Raw genomic sequence first — 12,262 nt, 5'->3', positions numbered from 1 at the left:
AGGTATGCTCACAGGTCGCCCTGCGGAGGAGATGCCCGTATCAATGGGTGATCAACTTCCCGAATTGTTGCAACTGATCAAACGAGTTCGGCAGGCAATGAGCGGCGTCATCCAGGCTTTATGGCCAGCCATCTCCTTACCCGAGGGTCTTGGGGAGCTTGCGGAGAAGCTGCAGGGAGTGCGGCAGCGCTTCCATTTATGGAAGATTTCGGCCTGCCGCCAAGGTGCCAGGGAGGCTTGGGCCATGGTAAAGACGCGGTACAAGAAGGCGGATCCCAACCACATGGCCGAAGTCGGACCTATGGGGCCCGATGGGAAGGAGATCCCTGTGAGTTTAGTATACAGCCAAGTAGAGCTAGCCGCTAAATTTTCCCAACAGGAATGTAAATTAGACAACCTGTTAGACGGGATTGAGGAAGAATACAATCAGTCGATTTGACATTGTATTATAAAATGACATATAAAATGCCTTCTAGCCGGATTGTAGATCATTTGTCTTTGCCGACCTTTTCGCTTTGACCTCGGGACCCTAGAGTCCGGAGTGTGTCCGAATACCTTCTCGGTTATGAAACAACCGGGGTATGCATGGAGACCAGGCGTAGGAGTCATTAGTGCTTTATCAGACAAGTCCCCAACTAGTTATGTTATATTACATGGGTAGTAAGAAACATCTTCCATGGAGAATAGTTCCGATAAGGGTTCCTTTCCTCTGGGGGTGGCATGCCCTAAAGTGCATGTCCGGACTGCGAAAAAAGCAGAAAAACATCTGGGGGCAGATAAATAAGTGGATAAAAAATCATCTTTTAAGTCACCGACCGAATATTCCCTTAAGAACGCTAGCTTTCGGCTTCACCCAGTCTGAGGTACACATCCGGCTGACCCGGCAGTAACAATCGTAGAGGTGCTCCCTTTACCTCCTAGCTGAACAATCGGGAACGTAGGGGTAAGCACAGGAGCCAGGCAACCCAGCTTGGCCAAAACTTAAGTCATATCGATGCATATAATGGTGAATAAAAGGTACATGTGGAGGCTTGACACATGTGCTGGGCATGAAGCCCTTATAATTAAGCTTCTGGTAAAGAAGCCCCCAGGTATAATGAGTGCGGATAGCACATCAATTGCACGCGAACGTTGCGCAAGTAGGCCCTTTAAGGCTTTGATGAATAGGGTTGAGAAGAAAAAGATAAACAAAAGGCAGCTGAAGTAAAAAAAAATTGGACGAGGGGAAAGGGACGAACCCTTAGTCCGGCGCTAGGCATAGAATCTTCGGAGGCGGGCTGCGTTCCATGGGTTCGGCTCGAGTCGGTTATCCGATGCATTTCTTAGACGGTACGCTCTGCCGGTCAGGACTTGATCGATGATGAAGGGGCCTTCCCATTTGGGCTTGAGCTTGTCCTTTTTCTTGTCCGGCAGGCGTAGAACTAGTTCGCCAACATTGTAAGTCTTGGCCCGTACTTCTCTGCTTTGGTATCTTCGAGCCTGTTGCTGATTGTCACAGCCCTAGAGTTTGTTTGCAAGTAGTTACATAATCATCCATGCATCATGTCTAAATTTATTGGAAAGTTGAAATGGGGATTGCCTAAACCCTAGCATTAAAGGAATTCACTAGGTTCACCTAAAATATTTTCAGTAAGTCCAAATGGCTTTTAATAATGTTCATCATTTATGGAAAATACTGTAAACAGTAGCCAGAGGTGATGCACATTTTTCCATGACATATTTGGGCTCTGAATTAAATCATACTCTATTTGAATTTGGGTATTTAAATACTATAAAATATTTTAAATGTCCAAATATTCCTAAACTGAAATGTTCCATGTTGGATATATTCTATACAGTGGGCATGTGCAGTTTAGTGATTTTTGAAAGGGTCTAGGTATTTTTAGAAAAGCCCTAAAGTTACAGAAATAATAGAAAACAGAAACATTAAATGAAAGAGAGGAGAGAACCTCACCTGGACTCACCTGTCGCAGCCCAGCTGGCCAGCCCATCTGGCCGGCCCAGCCCAGCGCCCCCCCTTGTCATCTTCCTCCTCTGCCAGGAGGACGAACAGGTGCGTGGCGGGCGCCGATGCTTCCCCGGCCACCTCCTGCTTCCCCGACCCCTCCTAGACGACGCCACGGGACGCCACGCACCCCCCCGGGTCCTCTCACTTCTTCCCCCGTGCTCATCCCCTCCCCTGTTCTCTCTCGCACGCAGCCACCGAACGCCATCACCGCCGCGCTCGCTGCCACCGCGGCCAGCGGCCACCCCACACCTCGCCTACGCGCCAAGAAGCTCCGCCTCGTCCCCCTCTTCCTCCTCGACGAGCCACGCATCGCCGGAAGAAGTGGAGCCTCGCCATCGAGCTCGACCCCGCCGCCTCTGCACCGAGATCGCCGACGACCGTACACCGTCCTCGACGCCTCCCCGAGCTCGCTAAGGCCGTCTTCGACCCTGCTGTGAGCTCACGGACTGATTCCCCCTCCTCCTGTGCTCGATTACGCCGCGTAGCCACCGTCCCATTCGATTCCGAGCGCTCCTCGCCGCCGGCCATGTCGCCGTCGTGGCTATGGCCGTGCAAGCACGCGTACGAGCGCACCACCGCATTCAGTGCGTCCTCAGGAGCCTAACGCACGCACTCCGTCGCCCTGCCGTGCACCGTAGCCCTCTTTTCCTCTCCGCCTGAACTCCGGCGCCGCCGCGGGCTCTGCTCCGGCGAGCTCCGGCCACCCTGCGCCCTGCTGCTGCCTCTGCTCGATGCAGTCGAGCGAGGGCTTCCTCCTGGTGCCCCCAGGGCGCCAAACGGTGACCCGCACGAGAAACCCAAGCAACTCCGGCGAAACCCCGCAGCGTTTTTGGTCGCCGCCGGCTGAACTCCGGCGAGCCAGCGTGGCCGCGTGATTAGTGCTAATCACGGCCAGCTAACCCTCCCCAGAGCCACTGACGTCTGGGCCCCACGCCCTTAATTAATCTTTGTTATTTTCTGTTAAGTTTTAAACTAACCACCATGGGCCCACACGTCAGCATTGACTTTGCTGACGCGGCCGTTGACTGGTCCCACATGTCATCCACCCATACCAGCCCTGTTACACTGACCCGTGGGACCCAGCCGTCAGGTTTGACCTGGGCTGGTGCCTTTGACTTGCTGAGATCAGCATGACGCAATGCTGACGCAGTAAATGATTTTCTGGATTTAAAATAAATCAGAAAATCCAGAAAATGTTTTAAACTTCTAAAATTCATAGAAATTCAACCGTAACTCCAAATGAAATAATTTATATATGAAAAATGATCAGAAAAATCCAATCTATCCATATGTACCATTTTCATGCATGTTAGAACAACTTATAGTTGCTGCTTAGCACAAATCATATTAAAGGCATTTAAATATCCACATATGGAGTTTGAATTTGAATCTTGGATTCAAACCAACTTCATTTAATCTGGGTCTAGTTGCATCAGCATAAATCACATCATATTGCCATGTCACATTAATGCATCATATTGTCGCATTGCATTGATTGTGTTCTTCCTTGTTTGCCGGTAATTGTCCCCTCTCGATAGACGTGTACCGGCGATGTGATCGATGACACCGATGAAGAACTATATTATCTTCAGAAGTGCCAGGCAAGCAAAACCCCCTTGTTCATTCCGATAAAATCCCACTCTCTTGCTCCTGCTCTCTTTTACTGCATTAGGACAACAACGACATATTTGTTACTTGCTGCGGTAGCTGAACCCCTTTATCCTCTGCATGACCTGTCATTGCCACAGTAAATAGATGAAACCCACTAGCATGAGTAGGAGTTGTTTGAGCCCTGATGTGCCTACTCATTCATGCATGTTTGTCATGCCTGCTACTGCTTAGAGTTGAGTCAGGTCTGATTCATCGGGAATGAATCAGAGGTGTGTGAACATGTCCTACTGTGTGTGAATTAAGTGTGTGAACACGATTTGGTAAAGGTAGCGGTGAGAGGCCATGTAGGAGTACATGGTGGGTTGTCTCATTGCAGCCGTCCTCAGGAACTGAGTTCTGTGTTTGTGATCCATGATCAGTTACTACCACACATTGGGATCCTTAATTGACTCTCTCGACTTATTAATCAACATGATCTCTGTCCAGGAGTTGCAACTAGTTTCTGGTGTTTGTAGGTAGTGTTAGTAGTCTACCAAGTGGCACCCGGTACAGGTGGGCTTGGGACAGACTAGGCACAGTGGCACGGTGTACCAAGTGGCACCCGGATGGTGGGCTTGGGAACCCTGCTCACATCGTTTGGGGCCGTGAGCGACACCCCGGCTGGATCTCCTTGCGGATGGAACCCGAATAGGGGATAAACCTGGACGAGAGACTTGTGTGGTTAGTCAGGTCGTGGACGACACCCTCGCTGGGCTTCCGCTTGAAGGTTGCCGAGTACATGTCGTGTAAATGGCGGTAAGTGGTGAGAGCGTGTGTGAAGAAGTTGTCGGTGTACTAAAGTAGGGGTACCTTAGTATCCCGAACTTGTGCACGGGCAGTCGCAGCGCCCCGCGGCAAGGCTTGCCGGGCATCCGCCAAGATCCTCCGCCGCTCATATTGAAGACCATTCAAGAACAAAGTACACAAACAAAGGCCCCGGCAAGAGGAGCTTGCCGGGAAGGCCAACCAAGGCCCCAGCAAGAGAAGCTGGCCGATAAGAAGACAAGACCCCGGCAAGAGAAGCTTGCCGGAAGGCCACTCAAGGCATTCCAAGAAAACTTGCCACGACGCACCGCGCACCCCGGCAAGGCCCGGTGAGTGACAAGCTCCCAAACACGACAAGACGACGAACACGGCAAGGAGCTCGCCGCGGGAAACCCCCACTTCGCGCCCGCGCTCCAGCACACCTGCCAACGTGTCGCTCTGGGACCCTCCCAAGCACACGTGGCAGGAGGCCGTGCAGCTAGGGGTGCGAGGTGGCAAGCAGGCGCTGGCAAGATGACCATCGTGGCAAACGGTGGCGCCCCTAGCGGTCGCTTCTCTTACACTGTTTGAGCGACCAGACGGGCATTAAATGCCCTTGTCCCCTGCCGTCAGAGTTAGGTAGGGGGCACTGTTGGTAGCGGTTGTACCAACCTGCGTTTTTACTCTTTTACCCCTCTTTCTATGCTGCCACCTGTCGGTGACCCCTTTAGCCTATAAAAAGGAGGCCCATGCGCACGTAGAAAAGGGTTCGGAGGTTGGGTTCGACTCATTCGAGACGAGAGGGCACCCACACTCTCAAGCAAGAACAGAATAGAAACACAAAGCAGCAGTAGTAGTTTTATCTCTCTGGAGAGCTCCGAAGCTGGGTAAAATCCCCCGCCCGCCTCGCCTCGATCTGCTCTTCGTGCGCCCTCCGCCCCCCTGCCGGACCAAAAAGGGGCCCTGCCCCATAGGTGCTCGTTCCCCACGACCGACATCTCTGGCGCGCCAGGTAGGGGCTGCGTCGAGGTTGTGCGAACCTGATCCGGCGTTTGCTTGCGCTACATCAACATCTTCATCGACATGCCACCGAAGAAGAAGGCTTCGGAGGTGGCCGCTCCGTCCACGTCTATCCTACCGCCACCGGAGCAAACGGGCGGTGGGGTGGACGCCGGCGGAGGAGCGGGCGCCAGCGGAGGGACTCACATCGTCACTCGGTCCAAGGACAAGGCCCCGCAAGCTTCAGCATTTGTACATCCACCGCACCCCTCCCAGGAGGTGCAGGATCGACAATGCCACGGTGCTCTTGGCACCATACTCGCGCTAGAACAAGGCCAAGCTGGTGGGTCACGGGACTCTCAAGGCCGACATGCGCGTCAGCATGCTGGCACGAGCGTGGGACGGTCACCTGGACGAGATGTTGCTCCTTCTAACAATGTTAGAAGCCTGAGCATATCCCACACCTCGCGTCACTCGCCACCGCCACCCAAGACTCCAGAGGAAGCGCTGGCCCGAGCCCAGCTGCTTCTAGATTACCCTCCAACGCCAGACAAGATCGACGACTGGAGGGCCACCATTCAGAGCCTCATCGGCTTCGCCAATGGCGACAAGCCCCGGCGACCGAGCACATCGAAGCCCCGGAAAGACGCCCAGGTGTAAGCCGACGCCGATAAGACCGCTGGGGGTGCCACCATCGTGCACTCCCCATCACGAAGGCCAAGATCGCCGACTCGCCGGACCAACCTCGACACCGACTCCACCGCGTCGTCGGACCCGCGAGCTCGCCGGGATCAACGCCAAGTTCTCCAAGAACGACGACAAGAAGACGCTCGTACCCGCATCGAGCGCCGAAGAGAAGCGCGGCGTCAGTCAGACCAGCGCGCTGGGCCCACTGTTGATGTCCATGCGCCAGGGGAACCAGGCGACTTGCCGTACGCGGTAGGTTGCCCTGCGTTCACCCGTGAGCTGCGGCAAGTCCACTGGCCCAGTACCAAAAACTTCAAGCCAGATGTACCCGAGAAGTACGATGGCAGGATACATCCGTCAGAGTTCCTCAGCGTCTACACCATCGCGGTGCAGGCTGCCGGGGGGCGCGATGAGAAGATCCTCGCCAACTACTTCCCGCTGGTGCTCAAGTCCAACGTTAGATCTGGGCTAATGCACTTGCCAGACAACTCCATCTCTTTGTGGGCGGACCTGTGTCATCAGTTTGTCGGCGCCTTCACAGGCGGCCACAAACCCCATGGCCAGGAGAGCGATCTTCATCTGCTCGCCCAGAAGGAAGGAGAACCCCTGTGCAAGTACATACAGAGATTCAGCCAGGTGCAGGGCAACATCCCAGACATCCACCCTGCCGCGGTTGTCAGCGCGTTCCATCAGAACGTGCGCAACCGCAGGATGAGGGAGGAGATGGCGATGTGCAAAATCAGAGATGTCAGCGAGCTATATGCTCTGGCCGACAAGTGTGCACGTGCTGAGGAGGGGAGGAAACTCCCCGGAGAGAACGCAGGAGAAGAAGGATCTGACAGTGAGGGAGCCGCCCCGGCGAAGAAGAACCGGAGGCAGAACAACAGAAAGAGAAGAGCTAAGGATGTGCTAGTTGTCGAGCAGTCCGGCAATGGAGGTGGCACCGAGAAGGCCAAAGCTGGTGACTCCGGCGAGGCTGTGGTGGCCGCTGACAAGCAGGACGGCTCCGGCAAGCAGTACTGCAAGATCCACCGCACCAAGGGCCATGACCTCCAGGCCTGCAAGAAGGTTGAGCATCTCGTAGAGCTGCAGAAAGCTGAATACGAGCACCGCGACAAGGAGAAGGCCCAGGAAGGTGGCGGAGGATCCGGCAAGGAGACAGGCCTCCCCGCGGCCACGACAAGGACGAAGATGAGGACGAAGATGATGAGATGGAGGAAGATGAGGCCGACGAGCAGGAGTTTCAGAAGGCAACAAACGTTATGTGCGTTGACGGCGGTGCCTCTCTGCACACCTCGCACCGCCAACTCAAACAGTGGATGCGGGAAGTGAACGCAGCAGAACCGTCCGTTGAGTCGCGCAAGCCCCTGAAGTGGTCCAGCACGCCCATCATCTTCGACGTTGAGGATCACCCTGACCGCATAACCGCGGACGGGTGCTTGCCGATGTTGGTTTCGCCAACAATCCGCAACCTCAAGGTCACGAAGATGCTGGTTGACGGCGGGGCCGGCCTGAATTTGATCTCTTCCGCGGTACTCAAGAAGCTCCAGATCCCCGACAGCGAGCTCGAAGAGACCGGCACCTTTCAAGGAATCAACCCAGGAAGGAGCAAGCCGAAGGGGAAGATCACGCTGCCAGTAACGTTTGGCAGTGAGCTGAACTTCAGGACAGAGAGAGTCACATTCGACGTTGCTGATTTTCCATTGCCCTACAATGGGATACTTGGCCGTCCAGCACTTGCCAACTTCATGGCAGGCTCTCATCACGCCTACAACGTGCTTAAGATGCCCGGTCCGATAAGTGTCATTTCTGTCCATGGCGACAAGAAAGATGCACTTATCTGTACCGACAAAATCTACTGGGAAGCAGCAGCCGCAGCAGAACACAAACCACTTGCCGCTGAAGCTCCCGGGGGGAAGAAGAAGACCAAGTCCGGCAAGAGTAGCTCTGATGCCCACTCCGGCAAGTGCACCTCTTCGGAGTGCTGCGCTACCGTCGAGGACGCACCATCGAGCTCCACCGGCAAGTGTAAGAAGGCGAAGGCGACTCCGCCAGAGACAAAGAAAGTGGCCGCCAAGGAGGACGGCACTGGTGGTACCTTCACCATCAGTGCCACGCTTGACCCTAAATAGGAAAGCGCGCTCGTTGCTTTCCTGCGGGCGAATGTCGATGTATTTGCATGGCAACCATCTAACATCCCCGGTGTTCCCAGGAAAGTAATTGAGCACCACCTTGCCGTCTGTCCCCACGCGCGGCCCGTCAAGCAGAAAGTTAGGAAGTAAGCAGTGGAGCGCCAAGAGTTCATTGCTGAAGAGATCAAGAAGTTGGAAGCAGCAGGCTTGGTCCGAGGAGTACTCCATCCAACATGGTTAGCCAATCCAGTAGTCGTGCGCAAAGCGAACGGGAAGTGGAGGCTTTGTATTGACTTCACTGATGTTAATAAAGCTTGTCCCAAGGATCCATTTCCCTTGCCGCGCATTGACCAGATTGTCGACTCCACGGCAGGATGTGATCTGCTTTCATTCCTTGATGCATACTCAGGATATCATCAGATCTTCATGGCGGAAGAGGATGAAGAGAAAACCGCATTCATTACTTCATGTGGCACGTACTGCTTTGTACGGATGCCTTTAGAACTAAAGAATGCTGGTTCAACATTTGCAAGAGTAGTCGGTCATGCTTTTGAGCCACAGCTGCACAGAAATGTAGAAGCTTACATGGATGACATAGTGGTCAAGAGCAAGGACAAAGAAACTTTGATCCAAGATCTGGATGAGACTTTTGCAAATCTGCGCAAGGTCAATCTCAAGTTGAATCCCGAGAAGTGCGTGTTTGGAGTTCCTTCCGGCAAGCTTCTCGGATTCTTTGTGTCCAATCCTGCCAAAATCGAAGCCATTGAACAGATTGAAGCACCGAAGCGCGTCAAGGATGTGCGAAGGCTTGCCGGCTGCATTGCTGCTCTCAGTAGGTTCATCTCTAAGTCTGCCGAGCGCGCCCTGCCATTCCTCAAAATTTTCAAGAAGGCAGGCCCAATGAAATGGACTCCGGAAGCGGAGGCCGCGCTGCAAGACTTGAAGAAATACCTATCCTCCACTCCAATACTTGTCGCACCTAGGCCACAAGAGAAGTTGCTGCTATATCTGGCGGCAACCAATCAAGTGGTTAGAGCTACGTTAGTAGCGGAGAGGGAGGCGGGTGATGAGCCAGCGACCGCGGCAAGCGAGTCCAGCGACAAGCAGGGGGCTTCCCCGACATTTCTGGTTCCGACAAGGATAGATCTGCGCAGCCACAAGAAGAGAAACAGAAGAAGATGGTGCAGCGCCCAGTTTACTTTGTCAGTTCCCTTCTGCACAGGGCCAGATCGAGGTACTCTGGTGTGCAGAAATTGCTTTTCGGCCTTCTCATGGCCTCGAGGAAGCTGCGCCATTACTTTCAAGCCCACGAAATCACAGTTGTCACTCGCTTTCCGTTGAAGAGGATATTGCAGAATCCAGAAGCAACAGGCAGGATTGTCGAGTGGGCACTGGAATTGTCAAGCTTTGGCCTCAAGTTTGAAAGTACTTCAACTATACAGAGCCGAGCATTGGCAGAATTCATAGCAGAATGGACGCCAACACCTGATGAAGAAACTCCGGAGAGGAGCATCCCTATCAAGGAAGCAAGCAAAGAATGGATCATGTACTTTGACGGTGCCTTCTCGCTGCAAGGCGCTGGTGCGGGCGTGCTACTTGTCGCACCCACCGGAGAGCACCTCAAGTACGTGGTCCAGATACACTTTCCCAAGGAGCAAGCAACAAACAATACTGCAGAGTATGAAGGCTTGCTTGCCAGACTCAGGATCACAGCAGACCTTGGGATTAGGAAGCTTATTGTCAGGGGTGACTCACAGCTTGTCGTCCGTCAAGTAAACAAAGATTATCAGAGTCCATTGATGGAAGCCTACATCGATGAAGTGAGGAAGTTGGAAGAGCATTTTGACGGCCTGCAAATGGAACATGTTCCAAGAGCTCAAAATGACATTGCAGACGGCCTGTCAAAATGCGCTGCACTCAAGTTGCCTGTGGAACCAGGAATTTTTGTGCTCAAGCTAACTCAACCATCTGTAACACCATCAACTGGACAGAGCAAGAAGAGAAAGTTGATTACTGGTGACTACCTTCCGGCAGAGCTCCCCGAAGCCGCCGTTAAGAAGGTCCCCAAGATCAACACAAAGAATGCTGAGGGGCAGTCTGCTCCGACAAGCCCCAGGGTTTGTTTCGTTGAAGCAGACGCTCCTGACAAGCTGTATCCCGACACGCTTTCCGGGGAGCATCATGCTCCGGCTGAGTCACAGACTCTCGCCGTAGAAGCAGATGTTCCCGCAGCTGCATTTGCGCCTTTAGTCCTTGTCGTCGATCCACAAGCTCCGGCATGGGCACAGCAGATCGTCCATTTCCTTCAGACAGGAGAACTTCCCGAAGAGCAAGAAGAAGCGGAGAGAGTAGCCCGGCAATCAACTATGTACCAGTTTGTCGGTGACATACTGTACAGAAGAAGATTCAACAGAGTGAAATTGAAGTGCATTTCCCGGGAAGATGGACAGGAGCTGTTGGCGGAGATACACGGAGGCATATGTGGTCACCACATTGGCGCAAGAGCCCTTGCCGGCAAGGCTTTCCATCAAGGTTTCTTCTGACCGACAGAAGTACACCCCTGCAGGGTTAATATGATCTATTCGAATAGCCATGTCCGCGGAAAAGGACTTCTGGGTTGCCTGTACAGTTCATAGACAAGTGAAAGTGGATACTCTAAAATATGCAAGATAAGCGTGAGTGCTATGGATGGCGTTCTCGTAGGGAGACGGGAGCGGATACATAGTGGTGTATTGATATGGCGAATATGTGGACTCGTGTGCGCCACCTCAAAGAGTTACATTGCAGTCGTAGTTCAGGGTAGCCACCGAGTCAAAGCTGGCTTGCTGCAGTTAAACCCCACCATCCCCTTTGTTGATAATGATGCATATGTAGTTAGATCTGATGTAAGTCTTGCTGGGTACATTTGTACTCACATTGCTTAATTTATGTTTTTGAAGAGAGACTTCAGTCTCGCTAGTAGTACCGCGTGGACTTCGACGTTTAGCTTGTTACCTCAGCTACGATCTTGTGCCCTCGGCAGGATCTGGTAGATAGTCAGGCTTCTCAGCCTTTTTCATTTGTAGATGTCTGTACTCAGACATGTTAAGCTTCTGCTTGTGCTTTGACTTGTATGCTCTGAGTGTTGGGTCATGAGACCCATGTTTGTAATATCTCGCTCCTCGGAGCCTATTGAATAAATACTTGAGTTGTAGAGTCATGTTGTGATGCCATGTTGTATTTGCACATATCGAGCATATTGTGTGTATGTTATTGAAATGCTTGGTATGTGTGGGATCTGACTATCTAGTTGTTTATCCTTAGTAGCCTCTCTTACCAGGAAATGTCTCCTAGTGTTTCCACTGAGCCATGGTAGCTTGCTACTGCTCTGGAACACTTAGGCTGGCCGGCATGTGTCCTTCTTCGTTCATGTGTCTGTCCCTTCAGGGAAATGTCACGCGATGAACACCGGAGTCCTGCTAGCCCAGTGCTACAGCCTGGATTCACTCGCTGATGACCGACACGTTGGATGCTGGGTCATGGATGCCTGTCCCTGTAAGTTTGTGCCACTTTGGGTTTACAACTAGCCATGTTAGCCCGGGCTCCTTATCATATGGATGCTAGCGACACTATCATATACGTGTGCCAAAAGGCGCAAACGGTCCCGGCCAAAGGTAAGGCGACACCCATGGGGATACCGTGCGTGAGGCCACAAAGTGATATGAGGTGTTACATGCTAGATCGATGTGGCATTGAGTCGGGGTCCTGACACTGATAAAATGCGGAACGAGCCTTGGCAACGTCGCATTCTTCCTCCAATGCGTCCAAGCTATCCTGCCGATCCAACTCGGCTTCTCTTTCTTCGTACATGCGCACTCGAGGTAAGTCATGAATGATGTCGCAGGGCAAAACTGCTTCTGCGCCGTATACCATAAAAAATGGTGTGAATCCGGTAGTACGGTTAGGCGTTGTCCGCAGCCCCCAGAGTACGGAGTCGAGCTCCTCTACCCAGTGCGTGTCAGATTTCGTAAGGGACCGCACTAGTCTGGGTTTGATGCCGCTC

The sequence above is a fragment of the Triticum dicoccoides genome, chromosome 6B, assembly GCF_002162155.2.
Source record: "Triticum dicoccoides isolate Atlit2015 ecotype Zavitan chromosome 6B, WEW_v2.0, whole genome shotgun sequence".
Taxonomy (NCBI): Eukaryota; Viridiplantae; Streptophyta; class Magnoliopsida; order Poales; family Poaceae; genus Triticum; species Triticum dicoccoides.
Note: the sequence above shows the minus strand (reverse complement) of the source record.